This window comes from Triticum dicoccoides, chromosome 6B (assembly GCF_002162155.2).
Source record: "Triticum dicoccoides isolate Atlit2015 ecotype Zavitan chromosome 6B, WEW_v2.0, whole genome shotgun sequence".
Classification (NCBI taxonomy): Eukaryota; Viridiplantae; Streptophyta; class Magnoliopsida; order Poales; family Poaceae; genus Triticum; species Triticum dicoccoides.
In genome coordinates, this window is record NC_041391.1 from 231,089,599 (window position 1) to 231,113,862 (window position 24,264).

The window sequence follows — 24,264 nt, forward strand, 5'->3', positions numbered from 1 at the left end:
TCTACAGTTGTAAGATGGAGGAAAATAGTTCTGTCAGTGAGCACATACTCAAAATGTCTGGGTTGCACAACCGCTTGTCCCAGCTGGAGATTAACCTCCCGGACAAGGCGGTCATTGACAGAATCCTTCAGTTGCTCCCACCTAGCTACAAGAGCTTTGTGATCAACTGCATGTCAGGACCCCGACTCAATGCCAGATCGATCTAGCATGTAACACCTCATATCACTTTGCGGTCTCACGCACGGTATCCCCACGGGTGTCGCCTTACCTTTGCCCGGGACCGTTTGCGTCTTTTGACACACGTATATGATAGTGTCGCTAGCATCCATATGATAAGGAGCCCGGGCTGACATGGCTAGTCGTAAACCCAAAGTGGCACAAACTTACAGGGACAGGCATCCATGACCCAACATCGAACGTGTCGGTCATCAGCGAGTGAATCCAGGCTGTAGCACTGGGCTAGCAGGACTCCGGTGAACCGGGCTGTAGCGGGCTAACAGGACTCCGGTATTCATCGCGTGACATTTCCCCGAAGGGACAGACACAGGAACGAAGAAGGACACATGCCGGCCAGCCTAAGTGTTCCGGAGCAGTAGCAAGCTACCATGGCTCGGTGGAAACACTAGGAGACATTTCCCGGTAAGAGAGGCTACTAAAGATAAACAACTAGATAGTCAGATCCCACACATACCAAGCATTTCAATAACATACACACAATATGCTCGATATGTGCAATACAACATGGCATCACAAAATGACTCTACGACTCAAGTATTATTCAATAGGCTCCGAGGAGCGAGATATTACAAACATGGGTCTCATGACCCAACATTCAGAGCATACAAATCAAAGCACAAGCGGAAGCTATCATGTCTGAGTACAGACATCTATAAATGAAAAAGGCTGAGAAGCCTGACTATCTACCAGATCCTGCCGAGGGCACAAGATCGTAGCTGAGGTAACAAGCTAAACGTCGAAGTCCAAGCGGAACTACTAGTGAGACTGAAGTCTCTCTGCAAAAACATAAAATAGGCAAACGTGAGTATAAATGTACCCAGCAAGACTTACATCAGAACTAACTACATATGCATCATTATCAACAAAGGGGATGGTGGGGTTTAACTGCAGCAAGCCAGCTTTGACTCGGTGGCTATCCTGAACTACGACTGCAAGTAACTCTTTTGAGGTGGCGCACACGAGTCCACATATTCACCATATCAATACACCACTATGGATCCGCTCCCGTCTCCCTACGAGAACGCCATCCATAGCACTCACGCTTATCTTGCGTATTTTAGAGTATCCACTTTCACTTGTCTATGAACTATGCAAGGGGTCCAAGTTTCCATATCCGAGGAATCCGGCTATTCGAATAGATAATGATAACCCTGCAGGGGTGTACTTCTTCACACACGCTCCCGCCACTTATCGCCCTGTACACGTCATGTACCTCGGCAACCTTCAAGCGGAAGCCGGGCGAGGGAGTCGGCCACGACCTGACTAACCGAACAAGTCTCTAGTCCAGGTTTATCGCCTATTCGGGTTCCATCCGCAAGGAGATCCGGCCGGGGTGTCGCTCACGGCCCCAAACAATGTGAGCAGGGTTCCCAAGCCCACCTCGACGGGTGGATCTACGCTTGGTACACCGTGCCACTGTGCCTAGTCTGTCCCAAGCCCACCTGTACCAGGTGCCACTTGGTAGACTACTAACACTACCTACAAACACCAGAAACTAGTTGCAACTCCTGGACAGAGATCATGTTGATTAATAAGTCGAGAGGGCTTGGAGCGCCCGGAGCCCAATGTGTGGTAGTAACTGATCATGGATCACAAACACAGAACTCAGTTCCTGAGGACGGCTGCAATGAGACAACCCACCATGTACTCCTACATGGCCTCTCACCGCTACCTTTACCAAATCGTGTTCACACACTTAGCACTCAACAGTAGGACATATTCACACACCTCTGATTCATCCCCGATGAATCAGACCTGACCCAACTCTAAGCAGTAGCAGGCATGACAAACAAGCATGAATGAGTAGGCACAACAGGGCTCAGACAACTCCTACTCATGCTAGTGGGTTTCATCTATTTACTATGGCAATGACAGGTCATGCAAAGGATAAAGGGGTTCAGCTACCGCAGCAAGTAACAAATATGTCGTTGTTGTCCTAATGCAGTAAAAGAGAGCAGGGGCGAGAGAGTGGGATTTTATCGGAATAAACAAGGGGGGTTTTGCTTGCCTGGCACTTCTGAAGATAATATAGCTCTTCATCGGTGTCATCGATCACATCGCTGGTACACGTCTATCGAGAGGGGACAATTACCGGCAAACAAGGAAGAACACAATCAATGCAATGCGACAATATGATGCATGAGAATGGCATGGCAATATGAATGTGTTTTGGGCTAATGCATCTAGCAACAGGTTAAATGGGGCTGGTTTGAACACTAGGTTCAAATTCAAACTCCATATGTGAGAGTTTAAATGCCATTTAATTGATTTGTGCTAAACAGCAGCTATAAGTTGTTCTAACATGCATGAAAATGGTACAGATGGATAGATTGGATTTTTCTAATCATTTTTCATATATAAATTATTTAATTTGGAGTTACGGTTGAATTTCTATGAATTTTTGAAGTTTATACAATTTTCTGGAATTTCCTGAATTAAATTAAATCCAGAAAACCTATTACTGCGTCAGCATGACTTCACGGTGACGTCAGCAAGTCAACGGGCGTTGTCCAGGTCAAATCTGACCTGTGGGACCCATATGTCAGTGACACATGAACTAATCCCGGTCAAACCCAGCGCTGACTGGGGTTTGACCAGGCGTGGGGCCCACTGTCAGCGGATGTAGGGTGTTTAGCTGGCTGGGTTAGCTCCTAATGACGAGGCCACGTCAGCTCCCGCCGGAGTTTCGCCGGCGACGACCTAAACTGCGGCGGCAACTCGCCGGACTTGAGCTGCGGGCGACGGATGGATGCGCGAAGGCCACCAGGGGGTAGCCCGCGCTCGACCGCGTCTAGCTGAGCGATCGGAAGGCCTCGGAGTCGCCGGAGATGACGGCGGCGAGCTCGGTTGCGGCCGCCGGAGCTCGGGTGAGACACGGGCGACCACTAGGGGCACGGGAGGGCGAGCTGCGGCATGCAACGGGCTCGTGGAGACGTTCTGAGCACGATGGTGTACTCGGGTGGGAGCTCCAGTGGCTACAGTGACAGCGGCGACGAGGTCAGCGGCGGCCGGAGTTTGGCCGCGACGGAGCTTTGGCCTAGAGCTCGCAAACGCGAGGGGAAAGAGAGGGGTTCTGCACGGAGGCTCACAGCGAGGTCGATGAGCAGCTCGGTGGTCTCGGGGAGGCGTCGGAGGCGGCGAATCGACCGCGGCAATCGCCGTACAGATGCGGTGATGAAGGCGGCAGGGACGACGCTGCGGTGCACCCGGCGTCACGTGAGTTGGTGGAGACGAAGAGGAAGGTGCGGCGGTTCTTCTGGAAGCATCGGCGAGGCGAGGGGTGGACATTGGCCGCGGTGGAGCTCGTCGGTGCTCTCGGGTGCTCGCAGGGAAGAGAGGGGAAGAGGGAGCCAGAGGAGGGGGAGCGGTCCAGAGGGATTGGGGAGAACGAGGGGAGGCTCTAGGTGTCTCCGTGGCGTCGCGAGGATGTCGGGGAGGCTGCCACGGCGAAGCAGGAGGTGGAGGCCCGGGCACGGGCGCGTCGACACGCCTCTGCCAGTAGGCAGAGGTTGAAGACGGCGGTGCCCCTGGTGGGCTAGGCCGCCAAGTGGACTGGCAGGGTGGGCTGGGCCAGCACAGGTGAGGCGCAGGTGGGGTTCTCTCTCTCTTTTTTTTATATTTTTGTTCTGTTTTCTTTTATTAATATCTTTTGCCATTGTTTTGAATTTAAACAAATTCAAACAATGCCAAAAACTCCTCTGAATATTTTTATTTTGCTAGATGGACTTTTCCAAAAGCTCATAAAATATTTCAGGGGTATTTGAAATTATATTCTAATTATATGAATATAATTCAAATTCAAATAGCTAATGATTTAAATTCAAAGTCCCAAAAATAAATCCTTAAAAATGTTCAATATTTTGGTTGGGACCAGAACCCTTGCCAAAAATTATCAAACATTTAAGAAGAGCATTTTGGAACAATGAATGAGATTTTAGGGTTTTTGCCCTTCTTTTATTTAAGTTTTTGAGGCTTCCAAATTTCCTCAGTTCAAGTTTCAAAATTTAAACATGATGCAAACACTAGGCAGCACCAGAAGCTAGGGATGTGACAACTCACCCCCACTAAACAAGAATCTCGTCTCGAGATTCAAGCGTAGGGTAAGATGAAGGGGAAATGCAAACTAGTATAATCTTCACGATCCAGGGTGCACTTCAAATGAACGTTGATTCGTTCACCATCATTATCTTGATGTCTTGTTCCGAGAACTCCAACCAACATGACAACGAGAGGAGAAGGGAACTCTAGAAGGATCAATCTTCTCGAAGGTCGAACAACTCAGGATTAACTCTCGGAATGAGACATAGCAACATCTCTCGAGCTGAGAGTCGAAGCACACATCCATAGGAATGGAGTGAAGCAGATGACGAAGGTTCACTAGGTAGACAACAATTTCACACTTAAAAAGGTGGTAAACGATTGTCAACGTAGCGAGGAGTTGAGTTGCCATGATACCACAACGAGACACCTTAGGAACCGTGACTCGTAGATATATCCCCTTAAGTGGCAAAAAGAATTACCTTTGATTCAGAGATCATTGAAACTTTTTAAACCAGCCTAAGGCAATTCTCGAACGATCGTTTGGAGGGGGTCGGTAGGATGGCATACTCGGACTTGGACGATGTGGATTACCTTGTTGAAGACAACGTAATGGATGAATTTGCTTACCACCGGAAATGGAAGAGACCCGTGGTAGAATGGCACATTGGCGGTGCAAGCTGGGAACAAAATGCAAATGCTGGGAATGATTCTGGTAACTGGGGAAGAACCCAACAATAGAGAGTGAATTCACTGTTTGAAAAGGTCATAGCATTGCCGAGGAAACTGAGAGGAATCCCAGTTAGTGTCGATGATAACACGTAGCGCTTGTGCGTGCTCTCAAGAACTTGAGCATTTCCACAATCATCAAGGTTTTATCAACATCCGTGTCAAGGGTGCTGACAACACAACATACTACCATGATGAATAGCGATGGACGATGCAGATGCATAGGAAGATAACAGCTTCTCAGATTTCACCTTAGCGAGGCCAAGGAAACAGAATCTGGATGATCGACCGAGAGACACTTAGCACTCCGCTTCTAATGTTCTCCTTGATGTGCTAACATAATCCATAGATAATTCTGGTTTGATATCTAGGACATCAAGTAAAGGTCGGACTTCGAGGACACAAAAATCATAAGGAATAACTACGGAATAAATTCTGCGAGATCCTTATGGGGCGGTGGCCAACTTCTTCAATCAAGATACTACAACAATAGGTCTTCCGGCGGGGTGTGTTGGCCACGACATCCACTTTACCGGTTATTGCGAGACCAATATTATAGTTCTTGGGAAAATGTTCCAACCATCACATCTGCCTGAGATTCAGATCTGGCTGGTGTCAGGATATTCTAGACTCATCGAGTCTAAGAAGAAAAACGAAAGTTTGCAACACAAATCGAGGAGATGGCGTTGCGAGATTCTCGGGGAATGAACTATGATAGCAAGCTCCAAAAACATGAGCTGGTTCTGCTACACACATGTGAACACGCTGTCACAGAAAAACATGAACACATGGTAGTCTTATAATAAAACACTACCGAGTTCAGGGGGAAACCATCATCGAGGATATCGAAGTCTTTACGCAAGTCCATGGATTAGATCCCAAGCATAGACTTCTTTTCCTTGAACAAGTCAATCAGTGGCTTAGTGTGCTAGGGACACATATAGAATGAAGGTTGCAAGCCTCCAGACTACAGAATACTTCGCACGTGTGCATGACTGATTTGGGATGATTCCAAAGGAAACAAAACAATCTTCCTCGAATTCATGGCGGCAACTTACATCAGATGCACATGAATTAGAGGAAGTCACTACTTTCATCCAAACATAGGCTTCATGAACGGAGCACAAAGGCATTGCTTACAAAATTTTCAACACTAGGTTGATGTTCAACATGATTCATGGGGGGAGACGAAATGCTACTGATGGGCTCAACAATAGCTCATCGGAATTTCCATATCACTGGACTTCCACCATCATGTGAACACGGTGATAGCATTGGTCAGACCAAAGATGTAATGGTGTATGCTCGAGGGATCAACCACGAGTAAGACAACATTACGAGCATCGTTGGTACTGATTTGATTTGACGATAGCCCACACTCAAATCAAAGGATTGATAAGACAATAGGTCCAGCAACTGATCACAGGGACCAATCGATGAAGATATCATCTTTCTTCAACACACACTACACAAGAATATCCCTTTGGAACGAACTAAGTCAGGCAAGCTTTTATCTTCCAACTCTCCAAGTTGTTGTCTAGCTTAACCAACTAGCTCAGGGATATCTAACACCGATTCTTGGAGAGAGGGTGGTTCACAAGAAACCAACTTGATCACGAGCTCAACATAACAGTCAGGGGACAACCTGGTAATACTTCCAAGAAGATATTCGGAAAATCACGAACCACCGGTATGTTACTAAGCTCGAGAACAATCTCGCTTTTGAGGGCAAGACGATATGATCAAATGAGTGAGGACTTGACAAGATCCTAACTCATCAATCGAAGGGTGCACCGAAATAAGGACTAGGTAGCACGATCAGTCTTAGAAGGATGATTCAAAAACCAACACGCTAAGAATGAAATTATTGTCCTTTAACTACCAAGCAACGAGGTTGCTAGGAGTATTGATTTCACACATCACAATTCATTTGTCGGTATTCCGGTTGCATCAACACGAGGACCGAGGAATGACTAATGATGGTGAGAAGTATCACTACGTCAAAATTCATGAGAGTTGGTGCAGTTCTCATGACAATTCTGACATAAAGGGGGTAATACTCCAAGGTAGAACAGAACCAAAAGCTGGATTGGCATTTGATCTGCGGAATACAACTGTTTTGACCCAATCCTAGATATGGATGAGGTACTGGAGTTTGTTTCTCCAAGTCATTCAGGACAGAATGGCTTGACGGACCACAAGAGTAATAGGCATCGATAAACGAATGCATGCATAATCTTGACTATCAATTGATAGACGAGGGTCAGAAGACAACTAAAGAGGGACAACTCAAAGGAACATACGATTTTCTGAGTTGTGGATGCATGGTTTAGCATGTCGAACGAAGTTCAACATATTTCTTCCGGATAACCCATGCAGAAAAGTAGAACTGGCAGAGCCACAATATATAATGGAGAACTCATCAAGAGCACTCGGGTTATGATCGTTCAGTTCAACGAGGAACTTCTGCCATAAGTAGTTCATGGTATTTGGAAGAAGAAGATACCACGGACTTCAAGGACTATCGCAAAGGTTACTAATAACCTAAGGGAGCTAGCAATTACTATCAACATGAAGTAAGTAGGGTGAATCTCGGGTTCAAAACCCAGAAGTGAAATGCCTACTAACTAAGTGGCATCACGGAATGCTTACAAGAATGATGGCCAGAATCATCACACTGGGACACAAATCATGGTTAAATTACTAGATGATCCCCTAAGACACCTAGGGTCATAATACCAGCTCCAACATACATGTCAAGGCAATAAAGTACCTCAACTCACTGATTTGTGTGATTAATCTGACCAAAGGCACATCGGAAACAGGAGGAAGGGATTTGCAAATGCATCAGACTATTTAGAAACCTGGGATGACTCGGACAGCATAACGTTTGTAAATGCTCAGAAAAGATTTGAGACATTCACAAAAATGGTGGCATAACCACTCAGAAGCACCATATCAAGGTTTCGAGATCATCAGTAACATACAGAAGTCGTGGGAACTGACTCAAGCTTAAAACCAACAATCTTATAAGTCTACGGATTAGTAACACGTAATCCTGATAGAAATAAAAGAAAGCCTAGTTCCTTAACCCCGTAGAAAAGATAAGATGACTCAGATCAGAAGGGCATGAGGTAAAGGAGTAAAAAGAGCCTTACGTTCCATCCCACAATCAATTCCCTTATATGACTAAAGAATTTCTAGACTCAACTTCGACCAGTTTGGCTTGGTAATCCTACAGGCAGTCAAGCTCTGATACCAAAGCTGTCAGGACCCCGACTCAATGCCACATCGATCTAGCATGTAACACCTCATATCACTTTGCGGTCTCACGCACGGTATCCCCACGGGTGTCGCCTTACCTTTGCCCGGGACCGTTTGCGTCTTTTGACACACGTATATGATAGTGTCGCTAGCATCCATATGATAAGGAGCCCGGGCTGACATGGCTAGTCGTAAACCCAAAGTGGCACAAACTTACAGGGACAGGCATCCATGACCCAACATCGAACGTGTCGGTCATCAGCGAGTGAATCCAGGCTGTAGCACTGGGCTAGCAGGACTCCGGTGAACCGGGCTGTAGCGGGCTAACAGGACTCCGGTATTCATCGCGTGACATTTCCCCGAAGGGACAGACACAGGAACGAAGAAGGACACATGCCGGCCAGCCTAAGTGTTCCGGAGCAGTAGCAAGCTACCATGGCTCGGTGGAAACACTAGGAGACATTTCCCGGTAAGAGAGGCTACTAAAGATAAACAACTAGATAGTCAGATCCCACACATACCAAGCATTTCAATAACATACACACAATATGCTCGATATGTGCAATACAACATGGCATCACAAAATGACTCTACGACTCAAGTATTATTCAATAGGCTCCGAGGAGCGAGATATTACAAACATGGGTCTCATGACCCAACATTCAGAGCATACAAATCAAAGCACAAGCGGAAGCTATCATGTCTGAGTACAGACATCTATAAATGAAAAAGGCTGAGACGCCTGACTATCTACCAGATCCTGCCGAGGGCACAAGATCGTAGCTGAGGTAACAAGCTAAACGTCGAAGTCCAAGCGGAACTACTAGTGAGACTGAAGTCTCTCTGCAAAAACATAAAATAGGCAAACGTGAGTACAAATGTACCCAGCAAGACTTACATCAGAACTAACTACATATGCATCATTATCAACAAAGGGGATGGTGGGGTTTAACTGCAGCAAGCCAGCTTTGACTCGGTGGCTATCCTGAACTACGACTGCAAGTAACTCTTTTGAGGTGGCGCACACGAGTCCACATATTCACCATATCAATACACCACTATGGATCCGCTCCCGTCTCCCTACGAGAACGCCATCCATAGCACTCACGCTTATCTTGCGTACTTTAGAGTATCCACTTTCACTTGTCTATGAACTATGCAAGGGGTCCAAGTTTCCATATCCGAGGAATCCGGCTATTCGAATAGATAATGATAACCCTGCAGGGGTGTACTTCTTCACACACGCTCCCGCCACTTATCGCCCTGTACGCGTCATGTACCTCGGCAACCTTCAAGCGGAAGTCGGGCGAGGGAGTCGGCCACGACCTGACTAACCGAACAACTCTCTAGTCCAGGTTTATCGCCTATTCGGGTTCCATCCGCAAGGAGATCCGGCCGGGGTGTCGCTCACGGCCCCAAACGATGTGAGCAGGGTTCCCAAGCCCACCTCGACGGGTGGATCTACGCTTGGTACACCGTGCCACTGTGCCTAGTCTGTCCCAAGCCCACCTGTACCGGGTGCCACTTGGTAGACTACTAACACTACCTACAAACACCAGAAACTAGTTGCAACTCCTGGACAGAGATCATGTTGATTAATAAGTCGAGAGGGCTTGGAGCGCCCGGAGCCCAATGTGTGGTAGTAACTGATCATGGATCACAAACACAGAACTCAGTTCCTGAGGACGGCTGCAATGAGACAACCCACCATGTACTCCTACATGGCCTCTCACCGCTACCTTTACCAAATCGTGTTCACACACTTAGCACTCAACAGTAGGACATATTCACACACCTCTGATTCATCCCCGATGAATCAGACCTGACCCAACTCTAAGCAGTAGCAGGCATGACAAACAAGCATGAATGAGTAGGCACAACAGGGCTCAAACAACTCCTACTCATGCTAGTGGGTTTCATCTATTTACTGTGGCAATGACAGGTCATGCAAAGGATAAAGGGGTTCAGCTACCGCAGCAAGTAACAAATATGTCGTTGTTGTCCTAATGCAGTAAAAGAGAGCAGGGGCAAGAGAGTGGGATTTTATCGGAATGAACAAGGGGGGTTTTGCTTGCCTGGCACTTCTGAAGATAATATAGCTCTTCATCGGTGTCATCGATCACATCGCCGGTACACGTCTATCGAGAGGGGACAATTACCGGCAAACAAGGAAGAACACAATCAATGCAATGCGACAATATGATGCATGAGAATGACATGGCAATATGAATGTGTTTTGGGCTAATGCATCTAGCAACAGGTTAAATGGGGCTGGTTTGAACACTAGGTTCAAATTCAAACTCCATATGTGAGAGTTTAAATGCCATTTAATTGATTTGTGCTAAACAGCAGCTATAAGTTGTTCTAACATGCATGAAAATGGTACAGATGGATAGATTGGATTTTTCTAATCATTTTTCATATATAAATTATTTAATTTGGAGTTACGGTTGAATTTCTATGAATTTTTGAAGTTTATACAATTTTCTAGAATTTCCTGAATTAAATTAAATCCAGAAAACCTATTACTGCGTCAGCATGACTTCACGGTGACGTCAGCAAGTCAACGGGCGTTGTCCAGGTCAAATCTGACCTGTGGGACCCATATGTCAGTGACACATGAACTAATCCCGGTCAAACCCAGCGCTGACTGGGGTTTGACCAGGCGTGGGGCCCACTGTCAGCGGATGTAGGGTGTTTAGCTGGCTGGGTTAGCTCCTAATGACGAGGCCACGTCAGCTCCCGCCGGAGTTTCGCCGGCGACGACCTAAACTGCGGCGGCAACTCGCCGGACTTGAGCTGCGGGCGACGGATGGATGCGCGAAGGCCACCAGGGGGTAGCCCGCGCTCGACCGCGTCTAGCTGAGCTATCGGAAGACCTCGGAGTCGCCGGAGATGACGGCGGCGAGCTCGGTTGCGGCCGCCGGAGCTCGGGTGAGACACGGGCGACCACTAGGGGCACGGGAGGGCGAGCTGCGGCATGCAACGGGCTCGTGGAGACGTTCTGAGCACGATGGTGTACTCGGGTGGGAGCTCCAGTGGCTACAGTGACGGCGGCGACGAGGTCAGCGGCGGCCGGAGTTTGGCCGCGACGGAGCTATGTCCTAGAGCTCGCAAACGCGAGGGGAAAGAGAAGGGTTCTGCACGGAGGCTCACAGCGAGGTCGATGAGCAGCTCGGTGGTCTCGGGGAGGCGTCGGAGGAGGCGAATCGACCACGGCGATCGCCGGACAGATGCGGTGATGAAGGCGGCAGGGACGACGCTGCGGTGCACCCGGCGTCACGTGAGTTGGTGGAGACGAAGAGGAAGGCGCGGCGGTTCTTCTGGAAGCATCGGCGAGGCGAGGGGTGGACATTGGCCGCGGTGGAGCTCGTCGGTGCTCTCGGGTGCTCGCAGGGAAGAGAGGGGAAGAGGGAGCTAGAGGAGGGGGAGCGGTCCAGAGGGAGTGGGGAGAACGAGGGGAGGCTCTGGGTGTCTCCGTGGCGTCGCGAGGATGTCGGGGAGGCTGCCACGGCGAAGCAGGAGGTGGAGGCCCGGGCACGGGCGCGTCGACACGCCTCTGCCAGTAGGCAGAGGTTGAAGACGGCGGTGCCCCTGGTGGGCTAGGCTGCCAAGTGGACTGGCAGGGTGGGCTGGGCCAGCACAGGTGAGGCGCAGGTGGGGTTCTCTCTCTCTCTTTTTTATATTTCTGTTCTGTTTTCTTTTATTAATATCTTTTGCCATTGTTTTGAATTTAAACAAATTCAAACAATGCCAAAAACTCCTCTGAATATTTTTATTTTGCTAGATGGACTTTTCCAAAAGCTCATAAAATATTTCAGGGGTATTTGAAATTATATTCTAATTATATGAATATAATTCAAATTCAAATAGCTAATGATTTAAATTCAAAGTCCCAAAAATAAATCCTTAAAAATGTTCAATATTTTGGTTGGGACCAGAACCCTTGTCAAAAATTATCAAACATTTAAGAAGAGCATTTTGGAACAATGAATGAGATTTTAGGGTTTTTGCCCTTCTTTTATTTAAGTTTTTGAGGCTTCCAAATTTCCTCAGTTCAAGTTTCAAAATTTAAACATGATGCAAACACTAGGCAGCACCAGAAGCTAGGGATGTGACACTACAATATGCAGGGGATGGTGAAAACTATTCCTGAAGTATTTTCAATGCTGAAATCAGCAGAGGTGGAAATCAAAAAGGAACATCAAGTGTTGATGGTCAATAAAACCACTAGTTTCAAGAAAGGAAAGGGTAAGAAGAACTTCAAGAAGGACGGTAAGGGAGTTGTCGCGCCCGGTAAGCCAGCTGCCGGGAAGAAGCCAAAGAATGGACCCAAACCGGAGACTGAGTGCTTTTATTCCAAGGGAAAGGGACACTAGAAGCAGAACTGCCCCAAATACTTAGCGGACAAGAAGGCCGGCAACACCAAAGGTATATATGATATACATGTAATTGATGTGTACCTTACCAGTACTCGTAGTAGCTCCTGGGTATTTGATACCGGTGCGGTTGCTCATATTTGTAACTCAAAGCAGGAGCTGCGGAATAAGCGGAGACTGGCGAAGGACGAGGTGACGATGCGCGTCGGGAATGGTTCCAAGGTCGATGTGATCGCCGTCGGCACGCTACCTCTACATTTACCTATAGGATTAGTTTTAAACCTCAATAATTGTTATTTAGTGCCAGCTTTGAGCATGAACATTGTATCTGGATCTCGTTTAATGCGAGATGGCTACTCACTTAAATCCGAGAATAATGGTTGTTCTATTTATATGAGAGATATGTTTTATGGTCGTGCCCCGCTGATCAATGTTCTATTCTTAATGAATCTCGAACGTGATGTTACACATTCATAGTGTGAATACCAAAAGATGTAAAGTTGATAATGATAGTCCCACATACTTGTGGCACTGCCGCCTTGGTCACATTGGTGTCAAACGCATGAAGAAGCTCCATGCTGATGGACTTTTGGAGTCTCAGGATTACGAATCATTTGACACATGCGAAACATGCCTTATGGGCAAAATGACCAAGACTCCGTTCTCCGGAACAATGGAGCGAGCAACCAACTTATTGGAAATCATACATACTGATGTGTGCGGTCCAATGAGCATTGAGGCTCGCGGAGGATATCGTTATGTTCTCACTCTCACTGACAACTTGAGTAGATATGGGTATGTCTAATTAATGAAACACAAGTCTGAAACCTTTGAAAAGTTCAAGGAATTTCATAATGAGGTAGAGAATCAATGTGACCGAAAGATAAAGTTCTTATGATCAGATCGTGGAGGAGAATACTTAAATCATGAATTTGGTACGCACTTAAGGAAATGTGGAATCGTTTCACAACTCACGCCGCCTGGAACACCTCAGCGTAACGGTGTGTCCGAACGTTGTAATCGCACTCTATTAGATATGGTGCGATCTATGATGTCACTCACAGATTTACCACTATCATTTTGGGGATACGCTCTAGAGACGGCTACATTCACTTTAAATAGGGCACCGTCTAAATCCGTTGAGACGACACCGTATGAATTATGGTTTGGGAAGAAACCTAAGTTGTCGTTTCTAGAAGTTTGGGGATGCGATGCTTATGTCAAGAAACTTCAACCTAAAAAGCTCGAACCCAAGTCGGAAAAATGCGTCTTCATAGGATACCCTAAGGAAACCATTGGGTATACCTTCTACCTCAGATCCGAGGGCAACATCTTTGTTGCCAAGAACGGGTCCTTTCTGGAGAAAGAGTTTCTCTCGAAAGAAGTAAGTGGGAGGAAAGTGGAACTTGATGAAGTACTACCTCTTGAACCGGAAAGTAGCGCAGCTCAGGAAGATGTTCCTGTGGTGCCTGCACTGACTAGAGAGGAAACTAATGATGATGATCAAGGTACTTCGGATCAAGTTATTACTGAACTTCGTAGGTCCATGAGGACACGTTCCACACCAGAGTGGTATGGCAACCCTATCCTGGAAATCATGTTGTTAGACAACGGTGAACCTTCGAACTATGAAGAAACAATGGCGGGCCCAGATTCCAACAAATGGCTTGAAGCCATGCAATCCGAGATAGGATCCATGTATGAAAACAAAGTATGGACTTTGACAGACTTGCCCGATGATCGGCGAGCAATAGAAAACAAATGGATCTTTAAGAAGAAGACGGACGCGGATGGTAATGTTACCATCTATAAAGCTCGACTTGTCACTAAGGGTTATCGACAATTTCAAGGGGTTGACTACGATGAGACTTTCTCTCCCGTAGCGAAGCTGAAGTCCGTCTGAATCATGTTAGCAATTGCCGCATACTATGATTATGAGATACGGCAAATGGACATCAAAACGGCATTCCTTAACGGCCATCTTAAGGAAGAACTGTATATGATGCAGCTGGAAGGTTTTGTCGATCCTAAGAATGCTAACAAGGTATGCAAGCTCCAGCGCTCCATCTATGGGCTGGTGCAAGCATCTCGGAGTTGGAACATTCGCTTTAATGAAATGATCAAAGCGTTTGGGTTTATGCAGACTTATGGAGAAGCCTGCGTTTACAAGAAAGTGAGTGGGATCTCTGTAGCATTTATCATATTATATGTGGATGACATACTTTTGATGGGAAATGATATAGAACTTTTGGACAGCAATAAGGCCTACTTGAATAAGTGTTTTTCAATGAAGGACCTTGGAGAAGCTGCTTACATATTAGGCATCAAGATCTATAGAGATAGATCGAGACACCTCATAGGTCTTTCACAAAGCACATACCTTGATAAGATATTGAAGAAGTTCAATATGGATCAGTCCAAGAAGGGGTTCTTGCCTGTGTTGCAAGGTGTGAAATTGAGCTCGGCTCAATGTCCGACCACAGCAGAAGATAGAGAAAAGATGAGTGTCGTCCCCTATGCCTCAGCCATAGGGTCTATCATGTATGCCATGCTGTGTACCAGACCTGATGTAAACCTTGTCGTAAGTTTGGTAGGAAGGTACCAAAGTAATCCCGGCATGGAACACTGGACAGCGGTCAAGAATATCCTGAAATACCTAAAAAGGACTAAGGATATGTTTCTCGTTTATGGAGGTGACGAAGAGCTCGTCGTAAAGGGTTACGTCGATGCTAGCTTCGACACAGATCTGGATGACTCTAAGTCACAAACCGGATACGTGTATATTTTGAATGGTGGGGCAGTAAGCTGGTGCAGTTGCAAGCAAAGCGTCGTGGCGGGATCTACATGTGAAGCAAAGTACATGGCAGCCTCGGAGGCAGCGCATGAAGCAATCTAGATGAAGGAGTTCATCACCGACCTAGGAGTCATACCCAATGCATCGGGGCCAATCACCCTCTTCTGTGACAACACTGGAGCTATTACCCTTGCCAAGGAGCCTAGGTTTCACAAGAAGACCAGGCACATCAAGCGTCGCTTCAACTCCATTCGTGAAAATGTTCAAGATGGAGACATAGATATTTGCAAAGTGCATACGGATATGAATGTCGCAGATCCGTTGACTAAACCTCTTCCACGAGCAAAACATGATCAACACCAGAACTCTATGGGTGTTCGATTCATCACAATGTAACTAGATTATTGACTCTAGTGCAAGTGGGAGACTGTTGGAAATATGCCCTAGAGGCAATAATGAAATGGTTATTATTATATTTCCTTGTTCATGGTAATTGTCTTTTATTCATGCTATAATTGTGTTATCCGGAAATCATGATACATGTGTGAATACATAGACCACAACATGTCCCTAGTAAGCCTCTAGTTGACTAGCTCGTTTATCAATAGATGGTCACGGTTTCCTGACCATGGACATTGGATGTCATTGATAACGGGATCACATCATTGGGAGAATGATGTGATGGACAAGACCCAATCCTAAGCATAGCACAAGATCGTGTAGTTCGTTTGCTAGAGCTTTTCCCATGTCAAGTATCATTTCCTTAGACCATGAGATCGTGTAACTCTCGGATGCCGTGGGGGTGCTTTGGGTGTACCAAACGTCACAACGTAACTGGGTGACTATAAAGGTATACTACAGGTATCTCCGAAAGTGTCTGTTGGGTTGACATAGATCAAGACTGGGATTTGTCACTCCGTATGAAGGAGAGGTATCTCTGGGCCCACTCGGTAATGCATCATCATAATGAGCTCAATGTGAATAAGTAGTTAATCACGGGATCATGCATTATGGAACGAGTAAAGTGACTTGCCGGTAACGAGATTGAACGAGGTACTGGAATACCGACAATCGAATCTCGGGCAAGTAACGTACCGATTGACAAAGGGAATTGTATACGGGATTACTTGAATCCTCGACATCGTGGTTCATTCGATGAGATCATCATGGAACATGTGGGAGCCAACATGGGTATACAGATCCCGCTGTTGGTTATTGGACGGAGAGTCGTCTCGGTCATGTCTGCATGTCTCCCGAACCCGTAGGGTCTACACACTTAAGGTTCGGTGACGCTAGGGTTGTAGAGATACTAGTATGCGGTAACCCGAAAGTCATTCGGAGTCCCGGGTGAGATCCCGGATGTCACGAGGAGTTCCGGAATGGTCCGGAGGTGAAGAATTATATATAGGAAGTCCAGTTTCGGCCGTCGGGAAAGTTTTGGGGGTCACCGATATTGTACCGGGACCACCGGAAGGGTCCCGGGGGTCCACCAGGTGGGGCCACCTATCTCGGAGGGCCCCATGGGCTGAAGTGGGAGGGGAACCAGCCCCTTGTGGGCTGGTGCGCCCCCCTTGGCCCCCCTGCGCCTAGGGTTGGAAACCCTAGGGGTGGGGGCGCCCCACTTGGCTTGGGGGGCAAGCCCCCCCCCCCCTTTGAGATCCAATCTCTAGGGGTCGGCACCCCCCTGGCCCCTATATAAAGAGGGGGGAGGGAGGGCAGCCGCACCCAAGTCCCTGGCGCCTCCCTCTCCCTCTGCAACACCTCTCCCTCTCATAGAGCTTGGCGAAGCCCTGCCGAGATCGCTGCTACTTCCACCACCACACCGTCGTGCTGCTGGATCTCCATCAACCTCTCCCTCCCCCTTGCTGGATCAAGAAGGAGGAAACGTCTTCCCAACCGTACGTGTGTTGAACGCAGAGGTGCCGTCCGTTCGGCACTAGGATCATCGGTGATTTGTATCACGACGAGTACGACTCCCTCAACCCCGTTCTCTTGAATGCTTCCGCGCGATCTACAAGGGTATATAGATGCACTCCTCTATCTCGTTGCTAGATGACTCCATAGATTGATCTTGGTGAAGCATAGAAAATTTTATTTTCTGCAACGTTCTCCAACAAAAAGCGCGTGTGATGGATAGCCCAATGCCACACAGTTTTCTTCATCAAATCGTGTGTGATATAGTTGATAAAAGCAAACGGTTAACCAAGGCAGAGGGTGTGTGATAGTTACACGTATTACACACAAGCCTATCCATAAACCTGTGTGGGATGTACATATGAACGGAAACGTTTTCCCTGGATTGACTGTGTGGGATGTACATACGAACAGAAACGTTTTCCCTGGATTGACTGTGTGGGAAGTACATGCGAACGGAAATGTTTTCCCTGGATTCATTGTGTGGGATGTACATGAGAACGGAAACATTCTCCTTGGATTGACTGTGTGTGATATACATACGAACGGAAATGTTTTTCTGGGATTCTCCGTGTGGGATGTACATACGAACGGGAACAATTGGGTTTCGATGCCTCGCCCGATCTCACACGAGCCAGCTTTTGTTCCAGGAGGGCCTATCCCCGACAGTTTCTGGGTTGTATAGGAAGGACCCCCCCCCCTCCCCATTCGCCCACACTCACTTGGCAACGGTTCCAAATGCCGTCGTGGAAGGGGTTAAAAACCGTTTGTATAGCACCTGACGCGTACCAGTGAGTATCTAGGTGACATTACAGTTGGTTGATGTGTATCATATGGTGTTATTTTAGTACGAACTCTTGAATAGATCAAACAGAAAGAATAGCTTTGAGGTGGTTTTGTACCCTACAAACAATTTCTTCTTATGTTCTCCGCTAGATAAGAACTTTGGAGTGATTCTTCATCGCATGTTGAGGGACGGTTATATGATCCAATTATACTAGCATTCTTAAGAGATTGCACTAGCGAAAGTACGGACCCTAGGTCTCATTTTCAAGCATTGCAATACCGTTTGTGCTCCATTTTATCAATTGCTACCTTGCTGTTTTTTATTGTTCCTATCACAAAAATCAATATCTACTATCATTACTACACTTGTATTATTATCTCTTCACTGAACTAGTGCACCTATACAATTTACCATTGTATTTGGTGTGTTGGGGACACAGGAGACTTTTTGTTATTTGGTTGCAGGGTTGTTTGAGAGAGACCATCTTCATCCTACGCCTCCCACGGATTGATAAACCTTAGGTCATCCACTTGAGGGAAAATTGCTAGTGTCCTACAAACTATGCGCTTGGAGGCCCAACACGAGTCTACAAGAATAAAGTTGCGTAGTAGACATCAAGCTCTTTTTTGGCGCCGTTGCCGGGGAGGTGAGTGCTTGAAGGTATATCTTTAGATCTTGCAATTGAATCTTTTAGTTTCTTGTTTTATCACTAGTTTGGTTTATAAAAAGATAACTAACAAAATGGAATTGAGGTTGCATCATATTATTTATCTTTATAATGTCTTTCGTGAAAATGATGGAAAGGAAAATTGTGCTCAATTGATAGATGAAGAATTCTATAAAATGTTTGACAAAAATCTTTGAATGATGAGCATGATTGCAATGTTATTAGTATGAATTCTTTGAATATCCATGATGCTAATGATATGCAAAGCCGTAAAATTGGGGATGTTGTGTTTGATGAAGATGATATTTTTATTCCCCCAAGTTTTGATGTGCAAATTTGTTATAATGGTAGCATGCCTTCTATTTATGATGATTATATTGATGAATGTGGATTTGGAGAGGTCATGACTTTATTTAGTGATGATTCCACTATTTTGGAAGAGGTTCCAATTTATTATGAGAAGAAAGTTGCTATCTATGATGATTATGATGACGACGTGTATGCTATAGAGAATAATGATAATCATGGAACTTGTCATCATGATTTTAATGCTCAAATTGATCATGCCAATCAAGTGTCTCATGATAGTTATTTTGTTGAGTTTGCTCCCACAACTATTCATGAGAATAAATTTGCTTATGTGGAGAGTAGCAAAATTTCTATGGTTATGCATCATGAAAAGAATATTTTATGTGATAGCTATATTGTTGAATTCACCCATGATGCTACTAAAAAATATTATGAGAGAGGAACATATGCTTTTACATATCTATTTATATATAAAAAGTGATTGATGGGCTAACCAGAGAAAAGAAAATTAGGCTAGAAATTACCACAAAAATTAAAAACATCTGACCGTATATTTAATACGTAAAAACTTTATCACCGCTAGATTAGATTTAGCTTGAAAATTACCCAACACTGCCATTATAATGCAGCAAATCGTCCCTTTCCTCATGGCAAACAAGAAGAAAATCGTCCCTTTCCTCATGGCAAACAAGAAGAAACGAGCTAAAAAATATCACAGCAAACCCTAGCTTGGCTACGCCATCCTCATGGCCATTGCCTTGGCGGCTTTCAGCCGAAGACCAAGCGCAGATAGGGCTGGAAGGCACATGTCGCCTCCGAGGTGGCTTGCTTTACCAAGATGCAGCGTGAGCAGCGGTCAAGGGCAAGGTATGTACGTTGACGGCTTCTTCCCAAATATCCAACCCTACGTTGATCAATTGCATGCATGTTGTTCTGTCTTTTTTCCATATCCTATACGCTAATCTCACAATCCATGTTTTGATCCGTCCCATATTCTTTACACAATCTCACAATCTCATAAACAAAACCCACCATAGGTTCGACTCATAGCATCACATGCCACCCTAACTTTTTTACTTGATGTTCTTACGGATAATTACTGTTATTCCAAATCAATATACATCGCCATGATGGCTTTCCCTAAAAAAGAACTCCCACGAGCGAGGGCCCCAAACTCCTCGATTGTGCCATCGGCTCCATCAGGTTTTCCCTAAAAAAGAACACTCATGAGCGAGTGCCCCAATCTCCTCGACTGTGTGCCGTTGGTTCCATCAGGTGAGCAGATCACCTCCAGCCGCTAGACCATCTGCAGAGACCATATAGAACTGACATAAAGTTTAATCTTTTCTTAAAAGTAAGAGCAGAAACGACAGTACAACTTATGTCTTCAATTCAAGGTACGACAACACAATCAAAGAGCTTTTCATTCATGTCAAATAGCTTTTTAAACTTGTCCTAAGTTCCCCTTGTGGATTTTCAGTCATTATTGTACATCAACTTCTCATCCTCAATTGCAATCTGATCTTATTCTTAGAGTTCAATCTTTCTTAACATCAAGAACAGAATCAGGAGTATAATGCATGTGTTCAATTCAAGGTGTGACAACACAATCAAATGCTTTTAAGTTCATAAAGAGGTGGAAAAACTACATGCACAATATCAGATTCGACGACTCCATGTTCACTTTACATCAATGGGAGGAAAGGTAGACACAGAAATAAAAAATGGTCCCGGGCCTTATGTATTTGGAATGAATGGCCAAAAATATCACAGATAGGTACTCTACTACCTTAAGGTAAAGATAAACCACACACAGCGCAGCTGCACACCTATGCCACTACAAATGAGGTAAGAATCAGGATTGACACGTCAACATCACAAGATAAAAGGGAGTCAATAGATCCTCACATTGTCGAGGGCCTGAAAAATATATTGGATAAAGATAATAGACTAGCAAAAACACTCAGAATGGCAAGGGATAAATTCGAGGAAGGTGACTATCCACGTGAGATTAACACGACATGACATGCCATCTGCAACTGAAGTAGCGGCCTTGAACTATCACGACGTGAGATTAACACGACATGACATGCCATCTGCAACTGAAGTAGCAGCGTTGATTGTGAATGATACAATAGAGAATGGAAAAGGACATGATATCACATTGGTCAGTACAAAGACATGAGACCAAGAAGAATATCGGAGAACCATTCAAAATACATGGATGTGCAGTATCGATTGTTATTCCCCTAGGAGAAGATGGGTACAGAGGAAATATACATTACACAATAGTAGAAGGTGCAAAATGCAAGAGAAAGCATTTAAACACTTACTGGTGTGTGAAAAGCTTAAACTATAGTTCAATATGGATGCCTTTGTATGCATTTTGCAGTAGTGCAATACAAATAGACTGCATCAAAAGACATAAAGGAAACCTAAGAACGCAATTATATGCTTGCTTGCAAGACACAATAGACAGAGAAGATACAAGGGCTGCCTAGGTATGAAGGACAATACTATTGTCGTGCACCATCCAGCTTCACAGATAGCCCAAGATTCAAAGCATAAGACTACTAAGATGCTATGGCAATATGTAGGTGGGCTGGATACACAGACCTATTTGTCACATTCAATCTTTGCTACAGAAAGTAGGCATAGCAGCATCATAAAGACCTGGTATTGTTGACCGGGTGATCTACATAAAGCTCAAAGAGTTCATGAGAAATGTAAGAGAAAGGGAATATTTGGAAACACACTCGCAAGTAATGCCGTACCGACTTGATCACACATGTTATTTTCTTTTCTATAGCAAATAAACCAACAGCGAGGATGATGTGGTCAAGAACATAGCCTACACAGAAATATACTGAAGGTAGGAACTAAAAATACACTTACAGATGCTACTAGCCTTTTTAGATAGCCATAAAGCCCATAAGTAGATGGAACAAAACTATTTTTTCTATGCTAACATGATCTGACGGAACATAACCAAAAGAAGATGGAACTAAACTGATTTTTCTATGCTAACATGATATGACGACAGATATGATGTAATGCTCCCAGAATTATTGGAAACATGCATCAACATTCGATGGAAATAGCCCAATAATACCAATTGCCAATGCTATATATATTTTGATATTTGAAACTTATTCTACTGAACATGACAATAGTTACAGCATCCACGGATTGTTATAGTTAATATGTAAAATGTAATAGCACCTATTTTCATATTCACTTACTGAAAATAATTCTATCTTTGGGAAATTGTAAAATTATAGCAAAGCACAAATTAATTAAATTACATATTAAGTCTACAAATGAAATGGGGCAGGGGGGCCTGACATTGTCGATGCCGGTCCAATGTACGGAAAAAAGTGGAGGGGCATAGATAAGTTTACATCTTTCAGTAACAAGTTGTACCTTAATGCACATTATATTAGTTTAGCCGTACACATGAAGAGAAATGATAAGAACCAAGAAAAATTATGATAAATGCATGAAAATGGAGAAGTGGGGACATACAGGTGGAAGAATGAGTCGCCGAAATCAGGCTACCTCTATCGAGGATCAAGGCGACCTGCTGGGCTGTCTTGCTCGGGGACAGCCACGATGCGATGTGGATCCAAGCTCGCTGTAGCAGACAAGATCCATGCCCATATCGCCTCCAAGGACGACGACGACAACGATACTGTCAAGATCGACAAGCTCACCTCCTCCATTGCGCAGATTGACAGGATGTGCGCAAAGAAACATTTGAGCTACAGGTTCAGATATAATTACCATAGAGGATGATTCAGATAAAGATTGCGAACAAAACTATACACATGTCAAAAGGACTACCGACAAGAAACCGCGAAGAGTTGTGAAAAGAAACAAATCTAACAGTGAGGTCAAAAGTACATACTTTCTTGTATTGTTTTTAAGATAAACACAAAGTTCCATTCTGTGTTCTAATTTGGATTAATATAAATTAATTACCGATATAGTACTAATTTTGATTGGTATGTCTGCTCATACATATAATTACATTTTAAAATTTTCACGAACTAATTACTAGCTACTATGTACTAGACCACTTACAAAAAAAATCAAATGTTTTTCCGAGATTAGAAAGAAAAAATATGAAATGTTTACCACTAAAAGTCATTTCGTTGATTACATTATATTGGTTCAACCGCACAACCATAGGAAAAGGATAAGAAAAAGGGGATAAATTACAGTCGGAAAAGGAAAAATAGGGACCTTCAGGTCGAGCTTTGAAGAATGTTACCGCTGTGAAGGATGAGGGTGATGTGCCGGGCTACCTCGAGCAGAAATAGAAACGATGTGTCTGCTTTGCGCAATTGTGAAAGAAAATGTAGCCAGCAATCTCATACTCAAGCTAGATGCAAGAGGGCTGCAGGTCCGCAGGAGATCAAATCAATGACCAAAGAAACTGCACGGACGCCACCGACGCCCTTTACAAGCCTAGGCGACCGAAGAGGCGTACCAGGACAGAGACAAGCCGCCGTCCATGCTGAACATGTGTGCCATAACCAGCTGCGGGGGTGGCTCCAGGTGAGGAAGATAAACCTCCATGAAGTGAATCAGCAAAGAAAGCTGATGGGAGATATCCAGCAGCAGCAATTTTTGAGTGAGAAGCAAGATTTAGGAAAAGAGAAAGGGGATCGGAGGAGATGGATGGGGAAAATAGGAACGGAGAAGTTAAGAAGTCTATAGAACAGGAAAGTGGAGAATAATAATGGTGGCACCCATTAAACTAATGACGTTTGGGGGTAGTACACACACCCTTGGTACTATGAGTGGCGTCCGTGCACGAACCTTTTGTACTGTTGTGCACGTCTATAAAAACAAATACATACCAGCAAAGTTTATATGGATATCAAGACTATAAAAAATATAAATCAATTTCAGTAAAATATGATAAATAAATATATCAATCTTGGGTGCCATTAGCAATTAACTTTTGACTACATTAAAACAAAAGCACTACACCCTCCGTTTCAATTTAGTTGTTGATGTGTACTAAATCAGCGACAACTATTATGTACTTCCTCTGTTCCTAAATATAAGTCTTTTTAGAGATTTCAAATGAACCACCACATACGGATGTATATAGACATATTTTAGAGTGTAGATTCAC

The 24,264-nt window shown here is 44.9% G+C and overlaps 1 long non-coding RNA gene across 2 annotated transcripts; it reads right to left on the reverse strand.

Annotated features, from left to right (window-relative positions):
• Positions 1–19,905: 19,905 nt before the first annotated feature.
• On the reverse strand, positions 19,906–23,854 carry LOC119325807. 2 transcript variants are annotated; one of them, XR_005157687.1, is made up of 3 exons: positions 23,611–23,854; positions 21,735–23,517; positions 19,906–21,528 (listed from the first exon to the last, which is right to left on the reverse strand). It is a non-coding gene; the product is annotated as an uncharacterized LOC119325807 (long non-coding RNA). The 2 variants fall into 2 exon arrangements; XR_005157686.1 differs by having other exon boundaries at positions 19,919–20,443; positions 22,644–23,517.
• Positions 23,855–24,264: the final 410 nt, after the last annotated feature.